This window comes from Belonocnema kinseyi, chromosome 1, assembly GCF_010883055.1.
Source record: "Belonocnema kinseyi isolate 2016_QV_RU_SX_M_011 chromosome 1, B_treatae_v1, whole genome shotgun sequence".
NCBI classification, from domain to species: domain Eukaryota; kingdom Metazoa; phylum Arthropoda; class Insecta; order Hymenoptera; family Cynipidae; genus Belonocnema; species Belonocnema kinseyi.
In genome coordinates this window covers 127542532-127563682 of record NC_046657.1, presented here as the reverse complement: position 1 = coordinate 127563682, position 21151 = coordinate 127542532, and the positions used below count along the sequence as shown (strand labels likewise).

The window sequence follows — 21151 nt, the reverse complement described above, 5'->3', positions numbered from 1 at the left end:
AACAAAATTTTTGGGTAACACTAAAGACGTAAATTACAAAACTATTGTAAAAAAAATGGTACGCAACTTTGAAAAACTGGGTTGCCTAATGAACTTGAAGCTCCATTTCCTTGATTCACATATTGATCAATTTCCTGAGAACAAGGGGGACTTTAGTGAAGAGCAAGGAGAAAGGTTTCACCAAAACTTGAAGGAATTTGAACTCAGATTTCAAGGACGATGGGGTATAAATATGTTGGCAGATTACTGCTGGATGATGAAGAGAGAAACGTCTTCAGAAAGAGGTCAAAAGCGTGTCAGAAATCCTTTACGCGTAAGCGTAAACCACTTTAAAACTTTATTTAAAATATTTTTTTGGAAGACAAAAATAAAAATAGATATCGCCAAGATCTAGTATCCAACATCTCACTATCGTAGTTGCGAAGTATTAGCGAAAATTCTACAAACTCAATTGATTAACCCATTAAAACTCTAAGGCACTTCTTAAAAGAAGCTAAAAATATTATAATGGAGTTCATGAATATCGCTATACATAGGCTCTAAGTCTTACTTTATGATCAAGGGTCGAAAAAAGTTCTTGTTTTGTGATTCATGTAGTGGAAAACCTCCAGAGCAGTATCCAAAACATCGATTTTTTAAAAAAAAATAGCAATTTATCACGTTTATTGTCCACTTACGCCGACTAGGAGTTGTTTTTTTGAAAAAAATGACTTAAAATTCGTGATTAGCGACCTCAAATCCCCCAGTAAAGTATTTTCAATGTTTATAAATCGGTTTAAAATCGTAAAACTTGATTTTAATGTCATTTTAATCAAATTTGAAGCAAATTTTCACTTTTCGCGATTTTCTGCCTTTTCATCGCCGTATGGTGGGTTGAAATTTTTGTAAAAAAAATCAAAACATGGTTTTCGATGTATTTTTTCCCGTAGAATTTGGTTCTGAAGTCAAAAAAAATAAAAATTTTCTTTATTTTTTTTATTTAAAAAAAACCATGAAAAAACCGTGAAAAATGAGGTTTTTCGATCAAAACCCCATAAAAAAGTAGCTGGACCCTACTTTTTTATTGCAAATTCGGATTCAGCGTCGAAAAATACATAAGAATATATAGGTCTGGTCAATTGCACAGACACTTTTGTTTTTTTTGTGGGCCTGTGTATCCAATTAATGCATGTCTTTTCGATGACTCTTTTCTATGATACTTTGCAAATTAAAAGAAGCACACAGAAATTAAGCCTATTCATTGTAACTGCAAAGTATTTTATAAAAATTGTTTAAATAATCCGTAAATATTATCAATTCGCAAAATAATGAATTTTTCCATTTATTTCAGTTAATATTGGAAATTTAGAAAAATATTAGTGATACTTTTTGGTATATTCGAAGTTGAAGACGGAAAATCACAAACTTTTCATATGGCATTCCTGTGGCAGTTAACAGTAATACCGGCTTTCTAGGCTCTATCCTTAAAATTTTCTTTTTAACAGAACCGATAATTTTTTTAACGGAATCAGGCTTTGCAGACACAACCATTCTATTATATTGTTAGCTCTAAAAAATGTAAACATCTTTATTGTCTTTGCATAGACATATCGCCAGCCCAGTCAACGCCAAGAACAAGGCCTTTTATATCACGCATTGGGAAGAGTCGTGAAAATGAGAATCATCAGGCAACGCCAAGACCAAGGCCTTTTAAATCACGCATTGGGAAGAGTCATGTAAATGAGAATCGTCAAGGTAACCCCAGAACAAACAATAATAAAAAAAGTGTTAATTGATTAACAGTTTTCAGACTCACAATTTAAAATCACGTATAAAAACATAATCTGTAAAAACAGAAAATGTTCTACACGCGTGGAACCTCATTGTCAATATTTTTATGAAAACTTATTAAAAAAGGTTATCAAATCGGAATTATATTTTTTTAGTGGATACTTTTCTTAAGGCTGTGTCTCTTTTGGAGCATGTCTCTCTATAAGATAATTTTGTAGAAAGAACGGAGAATCATAAATATTTTAGCTCCACATATCTATAAGCAAAGAAAGAAATAATTTTAAATTTCTCTAAAGATCTGATGTGCATATATTCAACGAAAGGAATAATTTGAACCGTTTCCGATCCAAAAAATATTTTGAAGTATGTTATAAATAAATTGAAGAATAATAATGTTAAACATAGTATTTGAAAATATTTATTTATGAAGAGATAAGGCTCTTTTTATGTCAAAAATAATACTTATTTTCTCTTTATAACAGTAACAAATATAGTATCAATATTATTACTGGAAGTTATTTTTATCCTAACCTAACTGGATTTTGTATTAAGTGTTTTATTTTCTTAAAAAATAATGAAAGTTCAAGTCTAAGATGTTACAGAAAATTAAAATCTAAGCTTTGAAAAAAGTAATACTTTGGGTGGCGTTTTTGCCAATAAAATATATACAAGGTTATTCTTTAGCGTAGTTGAATTTGACTTGAAAATTCTTGAACTGAAGCGAAAATATTTTGTCTAGCATTTTATTCAATTCATAAATTAATAATAAAAAATAATGACATAATTTTGGGAATGGCTCAAGTATTCTGAACGTAGTGAAATAGTGCAAATTAATTATTTATCAGTCAATTTATATAAAATCAAAATGTAATTTTGAGCAAAAACGAATTTTTGCAGAGTATATTGTTGTTAAGCTTAAACCCTCATTTTTCCCGTTTGACAGTTGAGGGACATGGCACACAGTGCGATGAAATGCACTTTTTCGTTCAAAAATTGTCCAGAGCCTTCAATTTTGGTCCGATTTTTAATTCTTTTTAAAAATTAAAGTTCACTAAATTCTGAAGAGCTTGAAGCTCTGAACTTTTTTCTATTTTATAATATTTAAATTATTTATTTGAAGGAACCAGATTTTGTTCTACGTGAAATTGACAAAGTTTGGAATTTGTTTATCTAAATTGTTTATAAAGGTTTAAGTTGTTACATTTTACTAAATATTATAAAAGATACATTTTTCAGGAATATCAGTAGCCATTCTAGCGATTAAAGAAAATTAAAATTTGATAAAACCTTAAATTTGAATATTTTATCACGAAAATTATTTATAACAATTGTTATTGTTAACTTTTATAATATTTTTGTGACTAGCAGTCATTCTTTAATAGCTTAAAACATTTCCAGTGCAAAAACAAAAAAATTTATATGCGAAAGGGCCAAAATTTTGATATTGTTTACAAAAATTTAAATTGCTATATTTTATCAAATATTATTAAATATTTATTATTTTTAAAAATACTTGAAGTCGTACTGGCGATTGAAGGAAATTATGATTTGACAAAATCTGAAATTTTAATATTTTGCCATAAGAATTGTTTATAACAATGATTATTATAAACTTTGAAATTATTCTCGTAATTATATATCATTCCTACATTAATATGAAGCACTTTTAGTAAACAGAAATTTTTTTTACCGATAATAAGACTATTTACTAATTTATTCATAAGATTTGTTTATAACAAATAAATGGACTAATGAGCAAATTATTTGTATTCTATGAGTCCCTAAACATTAACTTAAGACAATATAAAGTTTACCTGATAAGTTATTAAACCGTAAAAAATTTCAGTTTTTCCATACTTTGAGTGAAAAAATTTTTAATAAACAAGTAGAAGAGACAAAAGTTCAGAACGTCAAGCTCTTCAGAATTTGGAACTATTCAGTCGAGATATGAATTTTAATTCAATATTAACAAGAGATCTCATAGTAAATAATTTATTTTAGACCGTAGAATAATATTTTTGATTAAAATAAAATGATATTTATTGATCATCTTCGTTAAAATTTCTCTAATATCTTTGAGATACCCAATAGTAGCTGAAAAATCAAATTGAGCATTTTTATTATAATAAATGGCTTATTGCTCTGCACTGTCGTGTATGTGAAGCGCGAGGAATGCTAGCGCGTCCCGCTCTGGCATTGAGAGTACGACTAACCTCGAAACTCGCGAATGGGACCGACAAGAAATATCGCGCACCAAAAATTTTAAAATATTTAATTTTTGTTCGTATCAAAAATAACCTTATAAATTTATTAAAAATCGACATCTATACACTTTCACTCGCTGAATCCAAATCTGAACTAATTTTTTTATATTTGTCAAGTAATTAAGGAGTTTCCGGTGGGATCGACCGGACATACAATTAAGAATGTTTTTTTCTCACATAAAAAACAATTACATTCGCGTGGTAATGACAGGATATGAAAACGAAGGACACTTTTGAAATTTTTTGTAATGAGGGATATTGTTCTTCATGTTTAGCTCCTACTATGAGTATTTCCAGCATTTTCCATCTCTTCATCAGCATTTACTGCAGAGCTTGGATACAAAATGGCCGAATGTTTGAGAATCACCCGTATGATTTTTCTGATGCAGAGGCACCAAAATGTGCTGGATCCACAGTCATCTTTTTTAAAGCATTTGGTTCGCACTTAGAATTAATCGTACTTCATCGATTTAAATTTATGGAGCTGCATTTCTTCGTGCAGATTTTTTTACTGCCGACAGAGTCTTCAGCGTGCCAAATAGCAAAGTTATCAGATTTCCATCCCCTGTATCGTTTATAATTGAGGAGATCAGTTCTTGCGTCAGCCAACATTATTTCTCAAGTACAACGAAAAGTGTAACCCGTAGATTTTCAGAATACTCTAACCTCGAATGCTCTGCGATCGTTTTTGACATGGCGCCGAAATTATTAATCGCAATAACTTCTTGTGCACATTTACCATCATGTGAAGCTGCGTTTTTGGTCTCAGGGCTTCATACTTTTTAAATATTTTGTAGAAGTCCCATCAATAGTGAATTTTCATGGAAGGTCTTTTTCGGTTCTTCCTTTCGGCACGCTCTGGTGATTTCGCAAATTAATTCAAGCTGAAAAAAACATAATCTAATTAGTCGTTCAGATATGATGCTGTATCACGAAAGAAAATTCTTTAAAGAACTTTTCTACGTATTTAGGTTCCAAAATCTTTGATTTCGTGTCTATAACTCCTGCGCTATTTTTGATACAAAAGTATATAGTTATTTCTATTTAGCGATATCCACTTCACGAATATTTATCAGAGTACTTTTAACCTGATACACGTATTTCTAGTGTATCATGTACGTTTTCCAACTTTTGACGGCTTAAACTAATTTTTATATTTTCACGTCAACATAAATAACTGAGCAGAACTAAAAAATGGCTGACTGTAATTATCACTCGATGTCGGAAGTTATCAAAATATCTACCTTCGATTCAAAGATCTTAATAAAATAGATGGAGAAATTGATTTAAAAATGTTTAAAACTTTCTCAGAATCCGCATTTGAGGTATTGATCACATTTGAGATTTTGTGATCATATCCTTATAAGGTTTAAATACCTCAGAACAGTCAAATTCATAAGAAAATGCTTATCAAAATGTTGAGAAAATTTCATAGCAATTCGAGTCGAGGTATCGAGTGTTTGTGAACAACTTCAATATAAGATCTATAGACCTCAGTTTGCAAACCGCAACGCCGCAGGCGAGCTCTGTCCTCTGCACTAAAGTAGTCGCGAAAGACATTTTTTCTTGTAGCCGAGATCGTTTAAGTTTCTGTAAAACAAGGTTATTTTTACAAAGTTCTTTTTTTTCTTAAGTAGAAATGAATAAAATAAGTGATCGCCTTGTACTGTTTCTCATACTCAGTTCAGTTTTTGTACTAAACCAAATATACTGTAGAAAACAAAACATAAAATGCTTTTAGGACTGAGATGACTGTTGGAAGAGACTGGGATAGCGGTCAAAGGGAATAAGAGGATGCTAAAAGTTCTTAAATCATAATTGAGCGTCAAATTTAAGATAAATGATAACCAATATTGTTATCTACCCTGGTATAGTGTTGTGGGTGGACCAGATTAACAGTGCTTGCGCTTGTGCGTGGAGGCGAGGAAGGAAAAAAGGGAGGAAGAAGGTAAGACGAATGGCAGGTGACGCTAGGCTGACTGGTGCGTAGGCGAGGGAATAGTTAGAAGGTAGCGGTAAGTACATACCGACGTTGAGTGCAAGAAAAATTGAAGGAGCGAGTAATGAGCAAGTGACGCACAGGAGGAAATACGGCGCAAATCGAGCCCCCGGTGGGGTTGAATCATCGAAGCGGAAACTCCGCCTATGATTTTCGCAAAACCGTTTCGAGGGAGATGATTCAAACAAGGATGGAGAGAACGTTTTCGGCGTTTCGAAGGTAGAAAGTAGAGGACTGGCCGACCCTGCCTCCTCGTTGCCTGGTATAACTGCTGGAGTACTCGGCAGGGCCTGTTCAGACGAGCTAACAACGGAGGGCGTTGGTAGGCTCGAAGACTGAGCCTTTGCACTGGTGCCGGGTTCTGGATATAAGCTGATTTATTTCTCTTGGTTTTAGAGAGAACCTAGAAGGGGTTAACCTGACTTTCATAAAATCTCCCGGGGCTGGAGAAGCCACCAAAGGTGCCACCTTCAACTTCCACGGACAAGGTGGTGAGTTGGGACGGTCTCTAACAATAGGCCGACTGGGTTTGGCAGTCGAGTAGCCGTTCCTTCAGGTTAAATTGTTAGGCAGAAAGACGTGCCGTGAGTCCGTATAGAACCGAGGTACGCGCAGAGTGAGGGGATTTTCACGGTCTGTGAAGGGCCGCTTTTTCCTCGGATCCTTGGTACTCTCGCTTCCTTAGAAAATTTCCACGAGATTTCAACCTTCGGGCTCCCGTAGACCAGCTGCGAGCGGGTCGTAGCCTGTGCCAGCTACCCGGGTTGGTTGCACGACTGTAGCAAGGCGAGTGCGCTCCTCTTCCTCTCGGCGCGCCCGATCTCCTTCTTCTCTACGTTGGCGTTGTTTTTCTTCACGAATCGTGTTCAATGGCCGCGAATCGTAAGTGTTCTGCGTTGTCTGCTCTTCAGGCCGCAGTCCGATTTTCCCGTTCCTCGACCGAGACTCCTGCTTCTTCGACCTATCTTGCCCGACGAAGCCGTGTCCGGCGATTAGGGCGTGAAAGTTTTTCTTTCATTGTCCTGCAACGTTTTGGTGAAAATAATTAACTGCCCCCACACGCTGCAAACGTCGCAGGCACTGTAATCCATCGTGCGAATGTAAAGGTACTCGGCCCGCTTTTAAAATGCCTTTCAATAAAAGAATATATATAAAGGGATTGCACTAATCAAGGGGAAAATAACCTTGCGGCCGATACTCAACCCAGTTAGCAGAAAGGTGCCGAGAATTATCATCGCGAATGGCTAACAGGAAATAGGGCTGAAAAAGAAGAACTGAGTTCAAATTTTTTTCCTCGGATGCAAAGGCAACGATAGATGGAAACGTTAATAAAACTGGTGGATCGAAGACAGTGAAGCGGGTTTGACACAAGTGTATGAGAAAAAGGTAAATAAATAGGTAAATAAATGCAATATCGTATACCAAATTCTTCTTACTCTCGGTGGCCGAGCGTGGAGCTGGCGGAGAGCAGTGGGAGCTGCGGTGGGCCCGCTGATTAGCTGCGAGATCGTCAACGAAGTCGCAGCCAGCAGTGGCGGAGCGCTGCCTCGAGCGCACTACCTCGTTGTTTATAGTTATTATTATTAATAACTTAATTTTTATTTATTAAGTTCTTGTTAAATCAAGTAAAACCTAAGCGACGTTTTTATTCATAACTTCATTTGAATACAAATAGAAACTAAAATAGCCCATTTATAATGGATCATATCGGATAATAAATATAAGTTATTTAACGTGATTCGATTGATGTACGGGCAGAAATTAAAATATAGGTGCACGTACATGAATCAATATCTGCTTAATCCTTATTTTAACCAGGGATGATGTTAATGATTAAAATTTTCTTTTATTAATTAATTTCTCTTTTATGAGGAAATACTGACCCGCGATTGACCCGCTTTGTTAACGTCGTTGTTAATTAGTTAATTCTTTTATTTGCCTCAACCGGGAGATCCCGAGTTCCGATTTATTGATATTAATTAATTTTCAATTTCTCGATTTCGGTCGTAACTCGACGAGCCGGTTGAGCTCTTCCGTTCCCGCCAATACACCTGAGAGAGAAGGAAGAGGAAGGGAGTGAGCAAGAAAGGAAAGCTGAGAGAAGGGATATATAGGGCGCGTGAGAGAGAAAGGCGCTGGCGTACGTGATTTCGTCCTACCGCAATGTTTTTGCCGAGAACGAAAGCATGTCCGTAGCACGTGATGGAAATAGACGCGGGAGAGTTTCAGGCTTTCGCAGGCTAGCAAGCTTCATTATATTGCTTTTTTTTGTACATTTTTAGTTTATATTTATATATACAATATATTTCTCAATTTTTGAGCCTCCCACCCTCAAAACAATTCGGGCAGTCGCCCGACCTTCCCAACAGGGGTTGGCACCCCTGGTCTGGCCCCAATTAACTTTCCACCAGGGTAGGTGCTCAATTTTTGTTAAATCATTTTTCTTCGTAACTTGTGTTGTTTTTTCAAACATTTAATTTTATTATTTTTAATTTTATTCTTCAAGAATAAAACAAAAAGTACGCGTCCTATTAGGAAATGAATATTAACAAATGTAGACGTTTTCTTATATCATAAATTTTGTCAATTCATCTCTTTTCGTATCTTGCATAGTTCGATCAAAAAGTCGAATTTTTTATTTTTTATTATTTTTTTGTGCAATCAATGTTTCAATTTTCGATTTGTCCATAAATTCAAAGAAGTTCTTGTGGCACTTTTGTAGGGCTTTCGAAAAACAACGTTTCTCTTTTTAAAAATTGCAATATCGTGCGGGGAATAGCCATACATAAAATTTTTTCATCTTAAAAGAATTATCCCAAAAATGTTGAAAACGCTATATTTTTTAAAATTTTATCAAAATTGGCTGGTTAACGAAATCGTCCTTCCTTTTAGGATTTGAAAAAAGCGCGCTAAAGCTCGATTAGAACCGTTTTCTAGAGATATTGCGTTTACGAATGGATACTCAAACAGGCCGTCACCATCGCCAAAACTTGATTTTCGGATTCAGGGTTCTCAAAACGTGGAGACTGATTAAAAAAACTGAACCTCATACCGAAAACGATGCTTAACTTTCGTATTAAAAAAAAACCAATTAGGCAATATTTGGATATTAATCATTTTTATTAAATTGAGTTGCTACAGAACTATTTACTTTAAAAAGTACCCGACATGGATTTCGCACTATCATTTAGATCAAAATGATTAGTTATTACCCTTAAAATGCTTTTCCGAAATTTGAAAATTTCGTCCTAATGCTTCGAGATCCTTCAGTTAATCTTTTGATCATCACAAATCTTTATTTTTTTACAGAGCTACATGCTTCAGGAGAAGGCTCATCTAGGCAATATGGTGGCCGATCCTCTGCCCTATATAGTTACCAATATCCTCACCTAGGTACTGGCGCGGATCGCCAAGATCCTACTCAGCAATATGATCATTTAAGTGGCTCACATCATCCATTATTCCCTCATAACTCATCCTTGCCCTATGAGAGTCGACCTTCAACCTCATTTTCTCGCAAAAGTCTCACCCTACAGGAATACCAAGCTTCTAAGGAATATCATAAATCAACTTCTGCTGAGAAGCATAACCGATATCTTTCCTTGCATGAACACCAAGCTACTAAGGAATATCATGAACCACCTCATGACAAAAATCTTAACTTAATTGGCTCCTCCTTGTCATATGCTGGTCAACCTTCGCTTCAAAATTCTAAACAATATCTTAGCCTAAATGATCACCAAGCTCATGTGGATTATCAGCACCCACCTCATGGGGAATACCCTAATCTAATTGACTCACATTACCCGTCCTGGCCACAAGGTGGCCAATCTTCTAACCAAACTTTTTACCAATACCCAAACGCAACAGTCACACACAGCCTGTTCCCCTCACCTTACCCATACCTCCCACCATACCCGCACCCCGCACACAACTCAATGTTCCCGAATGACCTTTCCTTTCCAGGTGGTCTTGAACCAACTTCTACTATCAAGTATTTAAACGAAATAATTGGGATTTGGCGAGATAATCTTGATAAAGTGTACCATGTTCAGCTTTTAGGTTTGAATATTTATCCAGATCAGGAGTTTAAGCAGCAAAACATGTACATTACCCGTGGTATATTTGAGGCAGACTTTGATTTTGTCGTGTACATAAATCAAGGTATGCAAGTTATAGGAGCTACGCTTCCGCCGGACAGAGCAGGTACACATTAATTTTACTTATGATTTTTGGTCTACATACAAGGTGAAAAATTTTGAGATCTTTTTTAAGTTTCGGACTTTATAATCTAAAAACATATAATTTGAGACCTAGGAGCATAAGGGCGTGGCCTAATGCCTGAAACTTCAAGACCGTTGCTTTAAAATCAAGGTTCCTGAGATCTGAGTTCTCGCGGCAAAGCGCGATAAAACCAAGAAGCACTTCCGTGAATTCTTCTCCCGAAATTTCTTTTCGTGTACAATGCAAAGGAAGCATTGAGGCTCCGGATGCAAAAATGGGCGAATCGCGTCTAATTAGATATCTGATTCCACGAATTCTCAATGACTATATCTAAAAATTCCAAAAAACGTTCCTTATATAGTGAAGATCAATTTTATTCTTAAAAATATTAAGCTACAAAATACTTCAAATACACAAGAGCGCCAATATAAAAGCAGTTTCTGGAATTACTTTGCACTGGCCTTTCGACTAAAAGTGGTCGCACAAACAAACGGTTGCAGTGCACTGTAGACGTCTCACGGACGTGCCGTCAGTGCACGAACTCATAAAGCCAACCAATCACGTGCAACCTGACGTGCTGCCGCGGTCCGTGGCGGTATTTAAACAAGGCCGTTGCTAGTTGGTTTAGAGAAAGACGTATTTGGGGGCGTCACTGATCAGGCGGAAGCAGCACGACAGGTTGTGTGCGATTGGTTGGCTCTATGGGTTCGTGCCCGGACGATACAATAGTGAGACGCATCTAGCACACTGCAACCGATCTTTCTATTCGAACAACTTATATCAGTATCTAGAAACGTAAACTGTCTGTAGAAAACTGGTGGCAGTGCATTTTTGACACTGCTTGTGCGCTAAAAAACTGCATGGGCCAGCAGCTCTAGGAACGACTCAATCAGTCGGTCTTATAATAGCGTTCTTTTGTAGAACAAAGTGCCGTCTGGTCATTCTCTTTGCCCAGATAACCTGTTACTATCGTGAAAAGTTCCCAAGTGATTACATGTTATAAAAGAAATTGTTACTTGCGTGTCATTGTCCTATTGGGTAATGGGATAATCGCCGTAGTTTATTAGGATGTCTTGCTTGCATCCGTGATTTCTGGAAAAATTAAATAGTAGAAACTTAAATAGTTTTGTCTTAAATTTTTTAAATTTAAGAAACATAATAATTAAACATATTTTTTAGTCTTTAATATTTTAGAGCTTCTTTCAATTAATTTAATAAAATATGTTTCATAATTTTAATTTTTAAAAATATAAAATTCCGAATCTGAATAATTTAAAATTGGAAAATTTTAGATTGTGATACTGTAGACTAAAAGTAGGTTGAAAGATCAAATACTACCTCACCGATAATGGAAACAAAAAAAATATTAATGCTAAAAATCAGATTTCTGGAAACTTTACTTTAAGTGGTACAATTTAATTACAATAATAGAATACATTATAAAGCAAGGATGGATTGTCATTGCCGTTCAGTTTACTATCTATCATAGTTTAATCTTTTTTGCTAATAAGTCGAACTGTTTAGGTGATTTTTTTTGTTTTTTAAATAAATCAAACTGTTTTTAATTAACAATTAAAACATTTTTGGGTTGAAATATTAACAATCATATTTTTATATAATAATTTATATTTTTCGGTAGAAAATTAGTCTTTGAAGGTATTAGATTAATCTAGAAAGGTGAATTTTTAATAAAAAATATAATATTTTCTATTTCATCTAAGAAAGATTTTATTAACAATTATTTGCATTAAGGTTCTGTTATTAAATACTGGTTATTATTCTCGAAATAATTTCAAATTATTTTTAGGTTTTTTACTCATTAATGAATGATTAATAGGTTCTGTTAAATTATATATTTTCTAGCATCAGTTAAAAGCTTTCAATTATTTTAGTTTTCAATGAGAATAATGGTTTATTGCTTTTTTTTGTTTTAGAATGATTGAATATGTAGTTCACAATTTTGTATTTTAAATTGAAAGTTTATTTTCTGTTTAAAATACCTTTATTATAATTATAATATTTTCTGATGCTTGTAGAGTACAAATGAGAATTTTATTCAATTTTTAAAATTATAACTAAATAATTTCAATTTTTTTTAATTGGTTTTATAGCTTATTAATAATTATTATAATTATATACTTTTTGTAATTTGGTGTTAGTTTCTAGAATGAGGATCTGAGTTCAAATTTCGAAACGTAAGGCATTGCTCCTTAACTTCCATAAATTCTGTAAATTCTATAGATTCCGTCAATTCCGTGAATTCCATGAATTACATGAATTTTGTGAATTCCATAAATTAAGCGTATTCTGTGAATTATGAAAATTCCATGAATATCGTGAATTCCATCAATTCCACGAAGTTGGTGAATTTCGCGAAATTTATAAATTCTATTAATTCTATGAATTTAGAAAATGCACTGAATTCCGTGATTTCAGTGAATTCCTTGAATTTCATGATAATAATGAATTTCACAAATTCCGTGAATTTAATAAATTCCGTAAATTCCATAAACTCCGTGAATTCTATAAAATCCTTCAATTTCATAAATTCATTAATTTCGCAAAGTTTTAATAAATAAATAGTTATTCGAAAATTATTTGTTGAATGTTCATCCTTTTATTGCATCCGGGGCCGTCAATCATTAAAAAATAATTAAATATGAGTAGAATAGTTCAGAAAACGCTTGTTTTATTTTCTCTGCTTCAATTGAAAACTGTTAAGTTTTTAATTTTGAGATTAATTTTTTATTTTTATATGATTGCAAAACTCTTTTTCCAGATAACCTCAAGATGTACCAAAACAAATTGTACATTACTTGTTATGGAGAAATTTTTACGGTGTTTCTCGATAATGTTACACGAAATATATTATCATTGAGTCGTAGCAGTGGTCAAAGGCAACCCTTACTTACACATCGCCAAGAGTTTGGTATTGAAGAAGTGCCGAAATATATTGGCGGCATACACTTTTACGTTACCATAGCAACAAAGCCAACATTTTCTGTTTTAAGAGGTTATCTTAACTCAGCTGTGATCTCAAGGGACTTAACTCAACCCCCGAAGCCTAAAAGAAAACGCATTAAAAAACACAGTATTCAGTGATTGATCAAACATACTTGATAAATAAGCAAGCATATTGTCCATTATAGGATAGATTAGGTAAGTTACATGTCTAAATATTTCTTGCGTGAATTTGTAGATTTGATAATCGCTAATAAACAATAATGTTTAGATAGATTTTATTGTAAATATCTGTTTGTCAGCGCAATCTAGAATTAAAAAAATAATTTTTAGTTTATTGATAATTTATTATAATTGTTGCTAAGATTTGTAAAACCTTAGGGAACACACACACACAATTCTAATTCTATTAATCTTATAAACGTAATACTTAATTAGAATTAGTTTTAGATAATAGAATCGATTAATGAAATTAGTGCTTAGCCTTAGTAACGTAAAACTTTATCATTTCTTCCGGATTTAAAATTTTATATTTTGGTAAACTTTGTGTTTTCAGAACGAAAAAGTGTAGTCCTAAATAAAATTTGTGCAATTTAAAATAACCTTTATTTATGTTGAAAAATTTCCAGTTTTTTATAGCATAACATTTTTCAAGTATGAAATATTAAAAATGAAATTTATTGGATCTTTCAACTTCGATATTTTAATGAAAACTCATTAAATAGAACCCAATAAGAAAATTCAAATATATTTCGTTGAAAATTCATTATTTTTGCTTGACAATTCTACCATTATATTTTTAATTAAAAATCAATCTTTTTTTATATGAATATTTTAATATGTAGTTCAAAATTTCATTATTTTGTTAAAAATATAACCATTCTGTTCACTTTTTTTTTCTTTTTTGACAAGAAATGACTTTTCTTTTTTTTCTTTTTTGAACATGCAACTATTTTGTTTATAACTTGTAATTTTTTTCTTTTTCGACTGAAAAATCTTCATAAATTGAAAATTTGGCTAATATCGAAACGACGTCCTTTTCAGTTAAATTCAGCTGAGTTTGAATCAAAATTACAACTTTTTTTGCTGAAATATCAAAAATTAGGTTTTGCGTTCAGAATTTTTGTTGCTCAAAATTAATGTTTTTAACCTGAAAATGTAACTATTTCAGGTAAATATTGCATCATTTGGTAAAAAACTATCTTTTTGGCTGAAAATTAATTTTTTTAATTGGATATCTAACTTAAACTTTCGGTTGAAAGATGATCTTTGTCAATAGAAATTCGTTTCTTTTTTTTTGGTTGTTCTTGTAACAATCTTCTTAATAATTTATCACGTTTGTGAACATTTTTTAATTGCAAATTTCAATCCGTGTGGAAAAATGTTCTGGCGCTGGCCTGGCCCAGACCAGATCCTCACGTTTCCAGCCCTGGCGCTAATTAAAGGGTCTTTTCCGGGCCTGGTCAAAAGTGTAACGTTTTTCTGGTTAGCCCCAAACCAGACCGCCTGATCAGCCGCTAGACATGGGCCGGTCAGCCGCTAGTTATAGGATGGTTAGCCGAAAGTTATTGACTCGTCAACCGCTAGGTTGATACACTGTAAAAAAAGATTTGTGTAAAATTACAAAGTTTCGGAAAATTAAATATTGTATCATTGTAAATATCACACACTTCACTGTGTGATTTTACAAAAGTATGTAAAATTACATCCTTTAGCGATGTAAATAAAAGGACCCTCGAACAGCAGTGTAATATCACACACTCGATAAAAATAAAATTACACATTTCCTCGTACGAACTTTACATTCATCAGGGAAAATTCAGTCGCAGCGTGTAAAAATACCACGCGTCGGTAAAATCACTTTCCTGTGATTGAAAATTACATCGAGATTTTCAATTTGATCAAAGATCTTTAGTTTTACCCTGGCGGAAACTGTGAAATTTTTTATTTATAATTAATTTGAAATTTACAATAATTAATCAAATAATATGTGAATACCAAAGCGTCTCTCGTGTTCGTTGTTTATCAATGCCTTCATCCTTCAATTTTGGAGCATTTATATTTTTAATGCAAGAAAATTGACAGCTTTGGTTAACTTTTGACAGCTTTCACACAAAGTAGATCGAATCCGAGCTATTCCTATTTTGCTTTTTACATTTTCTGCTAGTGTAACGGAAAAAATGCGATTATTCAAAACGTATATTTCATATTTTTATTACGGAATATTTAAACATAAAAAATACGCATCGTATCTTATGTGTTCTAGGTGAGTGGTAACGTGTCCGGCTTGTGTTTCTTCAATCTCCATGAAATTGTATGAAGTTTGAGCTTTCGTGTGTTCGAAACCTGTCGCCCTGATAAATTGTATTTTATTTTATTCTTTCACATAATGAATTTTACATTTTCGCATGTAAAATTATCGGCCGAATTGGAATATCACAACAGATTCGTAAAGTTACTCCGATACACGAGGGTCCTTTTATTTACATCCACCAGAGATGTAAAATTCAATAGGTTTCTTTTACAGTGTAGGTAATGTTTTATCGTTGAGAATCATATCGTCCATGTTTAGTGGATCCGCTTTAAGGATACACTCAAAAGCACAACATGATTTCCTAGAAAAATATATGATATGCATGTTTGATATAATCAGTAAGAATGAAAAATATACGGCCATCAATAAAATCAATAAATTAAATTATCGTTTCTAGTGCTTATTCTTTTATTAAAGGTACAAAGTAGGTTTGCACTTACTATATATTTAATAATTTAATAAAGATTTCGTACATTTCATGCTTCCACTTTTACAGCTGAATTTTGGCTGGATTAATATATTATTAGGACAATAATAAGAAATTTTGATAGTTTGTGTCACTTGATCGACAAAAACTAGCACTGTTTCCGAGAGGTCGGAGCCAAGCACTGTCAGAATACTTCAAGTTGTGACGTCAACTGAGAAGATGTCTGCAAGCCGAGAGCTAAGCAATGAATTCCTTGAGAAAACTTGATTGTTTTAATGACTTGGATACAAAAATTTCACTATAAACTTTTTCAGTTTAAAAATTTTCATGATAGGCTCTGTAACTTTTTGAAGTGCAAGAAAGAATTTACTGTATCGAACTTAGATTTTTTCTTGGCTCGCTGACCAGCGCCAGGCCTGAACCAGACCAGACTGTTAAGATAATATGAAAGAATGTCGTGTTTACATAGTTTGAATTTCTTATTTTACATGATTTTAGACACCCTGTAACGTTTTCAAAGTGCGTCAAAAAAAATTTGGTGATGGAACTTAGGATTTTTTTATAGGCTCGCTGCTCAGCGCCAGACCTTGACCAGGCCAGACTGTCAAGGTGATAGAAAGAAGGCTTGTTTCCATACTCTGAATTTCTCATTTTCCATAGTTTTAGACACCTTGTAATATTCGTGAAGTATGTCAAAAAAATTTGCTGATGGAACTTATGATTTTTTTTATTCTTGGCTAGCTGACCAGTGCCAAACCTGAGCCAGAATAGACCTTCCAGACTAGACGGTCTAGATAAAGTCAAACCTGACCCAGAATGGCGTCAGACCTGAGCCAGATCAGTCCTTCCTGACTAGATAGTCTAGATAAATACAGACTCTGAACCTTTGTCTCCCTTCATTTTTTTTGTAAAGCAGTTTCTTTCTTCCTTCAAAGTCCTTTTGTATTTTCTTCCCTGCATTTCTCATATTTTTGTATGTACTTTCCTTAACTAGTCGTTTAATATTTCTCTTTTTGTCTTTGCAAATACTTATTGCATTATTTAAAGCATCACAAAAGGCGTCTTTTCCTTCTGTCGGCTCACTACCAACAGGGACGTGGCACACTATAATAAATTTTCTTTCATGTTTTTCTTTCATGTCTTTATGAAATAAAAATACTTTTTAGAAAGGGGTGTAGAAAACATACAGGATGAGGGTCCAAATACGTGAATTTAGTGGAAACGAAGTGCAAAAAGGAGTGGTATGTTTCGTCTTAACCATAGAAACTTTATAAAAGCACACATTAAAAATTACAGTGCATCCCATCTGAAAAGAATATGTGGATGTAAGAGAGGCCATCCTCAGTAACAATTCCAGGGTAAACATTTTTCAACGGTTTTCTTGATAATTATATATTTGTTTTAATGCATATTAATGGAATTCTCGTTTGAGACCGCTTTAGAGAATTTATTATTTAGTTTATCTGAATTGAGAACTAAATTCATATAAGTTCCACCTTCTTTTTTAATATAATATGATTTAAAAAGAATTTCATGTGAATAGAAGTAACAATAGGGCGTTATTAGAAGGCATAAAAGAGAAGACAAATTGTTCTAAAAAAAGGGGGGGGGCTCAAGTTTTTAAACGCGTAACACGTCAACCGTTCGCAGAGGTGGCGCAGTGAAGACCAAGTTAAGCGTGTGATAATGTGGAGCGGCGCTGTAAGATTGCTCGTAACGAGTGCCCAAACTCTTCTACGCATGCGTCGCGCTCAGTCTCTGATTTGTTGCAGTTCGCGTGCAATTTGAAATGTTAAAAAATAACATTTATATGGTTTATTATGAATAATGTCATTTTAACTAATATAAATGTTTATTAGACCGATATTAATAAATCTTGATAGAAATAAAAATTTATTAAGTGCATACTGTGACAATAAAAAATATCCTTTGGTACTCACTTGTATTGTTCTTGCATATTTTTCATTATTCGAAAATTTTGTTATTTAAAGTTTATTAAAATAATAAATAACAAAAATGATAAATTTTTATCAAGATTTATTAATATCGGTCTGATAAACATTTATATTAGTTAAAATGACATTAATCATAATAAACAATAAAAATGGTATTTTTTAGCACTTAATATTGCGCGCGAACAGCAACGAATCATAGACCGAGCGCGACGCATGCGTAGAAGAGTTTGGACCACTCGTTACGAGCACTGCGCTGTAGCCAACGTGACGAGGCCGTGCAGGGTGTAGAAAGGGGGTCACATCGCAATTTTAAAAACGAAACCAATACAAGCCGTCTTCGCGCAACCTGAGTTCGCGCTACCCGCGTTTCCGCAGCCGGAACACGCGTGGCCGACATCCGTGGATAAAGTCGACCTCCGCCGACGACGATCTCTTTGAGATTCCTCTCTCACTGTCATTTCCCGGTTCATTTGATATAGAACTGTCACTTGCGCCTCAGAGTGGGGTGAAAATCACAACTCTGGACAAATTGATTTTCCGACTACAGTTTTCATCCGATTTAAACGGTTAAAAAAAATTTAAAGCTAATGAAAATCCGCATGATCTTATTAGAGCATATATTTAAATTGAGGCTCCATTTTTTTAAATTTTTGGACAAAAGTGAAAAAAAAATTTTTTACTCTTGAAGAGTACTATTTCCAAGAGAATACTCAAATTCATTCCCAAATACCCAAAATGAGTAGAGGAGCTATTCAGTACAATTTTCCAGTACCGTAGGATAAATTAAAAAATGTATTTAATTTGTTATAATTAAATAAGTGGAAGAAAATGGTTTCATATGGTCTTACGGTATATATTCCCTTCATTCTTACTGGATTTTCTCAATTGACCTAAAAAAAAATGTTTGTGTCATACCAGTGAGGATTCATGAATAAAAAATTATTATTATAAATATATAAAGAAAAGGATTTTTGGCTGCAGCTATTGGTGACGAAGTGAATAGTCATTTTTCATGGAATTAGCTCCATAGAGCTCGTGAATTATGCTTAATTATCATATCTGCTCATATAATAACAATTCGCAATTGTTTAAACGATCTTAGTTAACAATTGCATTATTCGGCTATTTTAAGTCACACAAACTCCTTTCTTTGGATGTATTTAATTGTTAATAACTGATCTTCGAATAACGTGAGGGGATTTTGATAAATAATAACAACTGTCATTGTGATAAACAATTTCATGAAAAATTACTCATTTTTTCTATTCGTCATGGAATAAATAGCGATTTCTACCTAGAATCAACTGCAGATCACCAATTGCTGATACCTATTCATTATTTTCGATCATCTGATAACAATTATTGATTATTTAAACAAATTTTTGATCTATGGAGCCAAAATAATAGACTTCTCCGTAATTCTAATCAAACAATTATCTGAAGATGCTCAGGAAGCCAAAAATATAGATTTCAAAAGATGCAGAGAGAATAATACAATGAAGATAAGTCGCATCGACAGAAGTCGCATTCAGTAGCAGAAGTCTTACTTTTGTAGCAGGCGTATAGTCTGATGTGCGTATCGAATTAATATTATTCTCATGAAACTTTTAATGCCAATAACAATTATGTTTAAAAAATTGGTCATTCGCAGTTAATCCAGTTTTGAAAACGAAGTGAGAATATCGAAAAATGACCAAACTGTGTATTTGTATATTACGTTTGTTTAAATAATCAACAATTGTTATCGGATGATCGAAAATAATGAAAAGGTATCGTCAATTAGTGATCTGCAGTTGATTATGGGTGGAAAAAGCAGTTCATTCCATGACGAATAGAAAAGATGAGTAATTTTTCATGAAATTGTTTATAACAATGGCAGTTGTTATTATTTATCCAAATCCCCTTACGTTATTTAAAGATCAGTCATTAAAAATTAGATACATCCAAAGACTGGAGGCACAAAATTTGGCGACGTCTTTACGACATCGTTAGGACATCTTTGCGACATCCTATGTCCATGTCATTTCGCTGTCTTTGGGATATCGTAAATACATCGTCAAATCATGCGACTTATTTACGATATCGTAAAGACACCGCAACGACATGGACATAGGATGTTTTAAAGTTGTCGTAAAGATGTCGTAACAATGTCGTAAAGACGTCGCCAAACTTTGCGCCCACTGGGATAATCAAATATTTTTAAATACATTTATTTTTTATTTAAAACCGTCGAGCGGATTACTGGCAGCATCACAATTTGGTTTGACCAATCAACACCAATAATGGCGAAAATTGATATACTTGATACGCCTTTTGAAAATTAATATGTCGTTTTGAAAATTTAAAAATAGTGGATTTATTATGGTGCCTTAAAAATATTTTTCTTTCCGGTAGATTCCTCGAAAACGGTAGAAAAAATGTTTAAACTGCGATCTGGCATCCGAAATTTATTAAAATTCAAAATAGTAGATAGAAAATTTTGGATTAAAAATGACGGATCCAATATGGTTGCTAAACACTCATCCTAACTCATTAAATGGTAATGAAATACTTCTGGATATTTCGAAATTGTAGGAATGGGGTTGAAGATTCTGATTATAACATCGTATTCAACACTCTCAAATTAAAATGATGGATCATAAAGGTAGGGTTACTATCTGTATCTTTATAATCCTCCATTTTAATTTGAGAGTCTTGAATACCATGTTGCAATTAGAATCTTCTGAAACCACATTCCCGGAATTTTGAGCGATCCAGAAATATTTTTCCAGAGGGCACAAAGTTTGGCGACCTCCTTACGACATCGTTATGACATCCTTACGATAACTTTACGACATCCTATGTCCATGTCGTTAAGGTGTCTTTACGATACCATAAATAAGTGGGATGATCTGACGATGTCTTTGCGACATCGTCAAGATGCCTTAACGACATGGACATAGGATGTCGTAAAGTTGTTGTAAAGATGTCGTAACGATGTCGTGAAGACGTCGCCAAATTTTGTGCCCACTGGGTTGTTACCAATTAATGAGCCAGGATAAGTGTTAAGCCGCCATGTTAGATTTGAAGTTTTCAATATTGAAATTCTGATGTCGGATTTGTTATCAGCGACCCCAAAAACTCCTGATTATCGTTTTTGAAACCCTTAAACGGCCAAAACGCCACTACCGGTACACTGCTTTTCAACGGCCAATAACTAAGACTATTCGACACTAGAAAAAATTGAGACACATATAT

At 33.6% G+C, this 21151-nt stretch overlaps 1 protein-coding gene across 1 annotated transcript in view; it reads right to left on the bottom strand.

Annotated features, from left to right (window-relative positions):
- Nucleotides 1-4127: 4127 nt before the first annotated feature.
- LOC117172985 overlaps nt 4128-21151 on the bottom strand; it is a 26047-nt gene continuing 9023 nt past the window's right edge. The window contains exon 2 of the transcript XR_004467092.1: nt 4128-4918. The gene's annotated coding sequence lies outside the window, so the exon portion shown is untranslated. The remainder of the gene's footprint in view (nt 4919-21151) is intronic.